Source organism: Rhea americana, unplaced genomic scaffold (assembly GCF_003343005.1).
Source record: "Rhea americana isolate MKP2758 unplaced genomic scaffold, rheAme1 scaffold_101, whole genome shotgun sequence".
In the NCBI taxonomy this organism is placed as follows: Eukaryota; Metazoa; Chordata; class Aves; order Rheiformes; family Rheidae; genus Rhea; species Rhea americana.
In genome coordinates this window covers 1,086,509-1,090,085 of record NW_028185051.1, presented here as the reverse complement: position 1 = coordinate 1,090,085, position 3,577 = coordinate 1,086,509, and the positions used below count along the sequence as shown (strand labels likewise).

The 3,577-nt window shown below is 44.7% G+C and overlaps 1 protein-coding gene across 2 annotated transcripts in view; it reads right to left on the bottom strand.

Moving 5' to 3' along the window:
- The window catches only part of DYRK1A (dual specificity tyrosine phosphorylation regulated kinase 1A), a 92,363-nt gene extending 89,039 nt beyond the window's left edge, over positions 1-3,324 (bottom strand). The window contains exon 1 of one of the 2 annotated variants that reach the window (XM_085304848.1): positions 3,129-3,324. The gene's annotated coding sequence lies outside the window, so the exon portion shown is untranslated. Of the gene's footprint in view, positions 1-2,492; positions 2,934-3,128 lie in introns of those variants that run through there. The other variant, XM_085304858.1, reaches the window with a different exon arrangement.
- Between the last annotated feature and the right edge of the window lie 253 nt (positions 3,325-3,577).

Here is a 3,577-nt window from a genome sequence, read left to right as displayed (position 1 = left end):
AAAAAAAAAAAAAAAAAAAAAAAAAAAAATCACTACTTACACATATCAAGTCCTCCTTTAGACATCTAAATGTTTGGTTAACAAGGAGATTTTGACATATTAAAAATAAAAAAAAGTTAACGAACTCTTACTAAAAAAGAAATTAAATTGTAAAGTAACTTAACAAATAATTCATTATAGTCAGTCATAAAGAGAAAAATGGCAGTTCTCTCAAAATAATCCTATTCTACAACATGAACCACTTACAAAAAGGATTTCAGAAGTTACACAAGTCTCCCATGCTTTCATAGAACAAAGATATCAGAAAGATTTTGGTATCTTTCACAGAACAGTTTTCCAAACAGAATTAAAAATGACTACAGAAAAACAAAACATATACCAGTTCTCAGTTCTTACTTAAGAATGTAAACTGTAACACAAACTTTCTGCCTACAATCCTGTAATCAGGGTTAAAAACACCTGAAAGAGAGGTAGTCAGAGGAACACTGAAGAGAAGATGTAATTATAGCAACACAATTGCTTCTCTGGTGAGAGTACATTTTAAATTGCCATCTATTTCAATTCTGATTCTTATAAGTTATATTAATTGGTTATCCTGCAGCATATGACCAGGTGGTATAGTTTCAAACATGACAGCAAAACCTAAAAGAGGGGTTTTCACTTTACATGTTAAGCGGTTGATTAACTCATTTGAACTAAGATGAAAAAACTCAGCAATCTCATCATAAATCCATTAAGGCAAAGCGTAATAATAAAGTTAATCCAGATAAGTTTCTTTGTAAGGCCTTATCAGAATTAAGATTCCAAAACGTGACATACATGTCAGCAACTATGCCTAAGTTAAATTTAACTTTAAAAGCTTACACAAGGTACAGTTTTTACTAGACAGTGGTGATGTTATTCTATGTAAACTATTAATGTGAGTGTTAGAAGTCATTTATGAGCATCGTGTAAATTCAGTCTCAACAAAAATCACATACTTTAAAAAATGATTAAATTCCTGACTACTACTACATCATTATCTTGCACAAGTAATAGAATACTACTCATAATTTGAAGCTGAAATAGAGAACTCTTGGCTTCTATTTGGTAAAATTATCCATGCTGCTTCTCGGTAACTGTCCAACATGGGAGGAGAGGGATTCCAATGACAAGTCCAAAATCTTCCTCTGAATTGATTCAGTAACTATAACATTGCTACTGATGTAACAAATCGTCTTTCTTATTTATTAGCCTCAAAACAATTCTAATAGGTACACAATAATTTAAGACTGTGAGTTGTCCTCTTCATTTAAGACTATGCTCTGTATTCAATTTTGAACAAGATACTTACTTTATTCAAATATTCAAAATCTATGAATTAAACTCAAAAAGTTTCAGAGACTTTGCCAAACTTTTAATTCAGAGAAGAAAATGTAAATTTAATACAATAGTCTACTTCAGACAGCCAATAACACAGTTCTAATTCTAAATATTTCATATGAGCCAAAAACATTAAGCATATCCTACAAAAGTAGTTTCTCTCTCTMTATATATATACACATATATGTAACCATACATCCCCCTCCAAATTTCACTAAATATATCTGGTTAATTATTAAACAAATATCAGCTCATACTCAAAATTAACTTCAGTATTATTATTCTAAATTTATTAAGTATAATTTTTCAAAAATATACAACCTACAGATGTTAGGAAGAAGGGAAAGAAAAGGAGAATCAGGTTTTTCCAAAACTTCCTAAGGCTACAGACTATTCCATTGACATAAGTCAAATTACACAGTTACAGGCAGATAATTAAATACTACTATAAACAAAATGTTTCTTTATTTATCGTGAGATATTGTCAATGTTCTTCAGCTTTACACTCCTTTTCTTAAGGAAAGGAAGCTGAAATATTAATATAATATTAAAAAGTTAACTTCTGCTTATCTAGATCCCTGGGATATTATATCCACATAAAAGTGACTGTATATACCTACTGGCAAAACTCTCATTGGGATTAAAATGGCACATTGTCAAAAACATGCTTGTTGATTTATTTTATAGACAGATACTTTTTTTTCTGATAATTTTAAAGAACAATGTATGTTTATTTCCCCCAGTGACTGTGGAGTAATAGAAAAACTAAGTAACAGCAGCAATCTAGACACATAACCAAAGAACCCCTACAAAATCTTTGGATAGGCTAAACTGAAAACTTCAAAGCTGACTGAGATTCAAAAATGCACCCATCTCAAAATTTCAAACTGCAGTACTTTTAATTGTGTTTTCTGATTTTGTGGGGGCTAGAGGAAATGCCACTCCACAGAAAGCACACCCAACATATCAGATGCTGTCTCTAATTTCTTCAGCAACACAAAGCAAAATTCCTAAAAGACTGCAGCTAACCACTAAAATATAGAAGCGCCTGTATGTCTGCGCACATATGCCCAAATGCTTCTGTCCCCTCTTCCTCACCCCACCTCCAGACCAGATGACAGTAATCTTACACAGGTACTCCTTCTTCATCGGCCTCCAAGTTCCCCACCTATCGCCAGTCTCTTGCAGGGGTGCAGGCAGGGCCACCTAAAGCCTCCACCACAACAGGTGCCTGCTCAGCTGACTGTTCAACTCCTGACACCCTCCTCGTCTCCTCTCCCTGCTCCCAGATCGGGGCAAGACCTCGCACCCGCCCACCGCAGGGCGTTGCGCATAAGAGCGAGAGGATCCAGGCAAACTCCCTTCCTCCATCTCCGGTCCCGCAGCCCTCCTCGCCGCTCCGCTTCCCAACCCGGCAGCGACAGCCTCTCCCGGACACCGAGGGGAAAAGGGGCCGCAGAGGCCGCCGCCGCCAGGCTGCGGAGCGGCGGCTGCCGCTGCCCTCGGCCATGCCGGGCCAGCCCCAGAAGGGGGCGGCGGTATGGAGGGTGGCGAGAAAGGCCGGGTCCAAAGCCCGGTGCGGCTCCGGGCCCTGCCGGCCCCGGCCAGGGGCTCGGCGGGTCCCTGCGCTTTCCCCACCTCCTCTCCCTAAGATGGCAGCGGGGCTGCCCCTGCGCTGCGCCCCCCTCGACCGCGCCGGGCCGGGAGGTGGCACCAGCTCGTCCCGCTGCGCAGCTCCCCGCCACCGGCTGAGGCGTCTCACTTACCCGTGTGGGGGGCGGCAGGCCCCGCGTTCCGGCCCGGCCGCGGCCTCCTCCTCTCTCAGGCGGCGGGCGCACGCAGAGCGAGGAGCGGGCGCTTCTCCCGGCCTCGGCCAGGGGCCCCGGCGCGGCAGCGCCTCCCTCTTGCGCGCTCCGCAGTCCGGCCGCCCCGCCGCGCTCGGGCCCGCGCGACCGCCGGCGGTGCCGCTGCCGCTCGGAGTGCAGGGCGCAGCGGCCGCGGAGGGCTGCCCGCAGCGCGCCTTCCTCTCCGGGCGGTGGGGAGCGGAGCGGAGCGGGGGCCCGGCCTGGCCTGGCCCGGCCCGGCCCGGCGGGCGGATCCGCGGCGCTTCCTGGCCGGGCTGGATTTTCTATCGCTCACAAAATGGCGCGCGTTCCAAACCTGCGCAGCGCCCGGCGGCGGCAACGGCAGGGCCCGGCCTCGGCTCGGCTCGGCT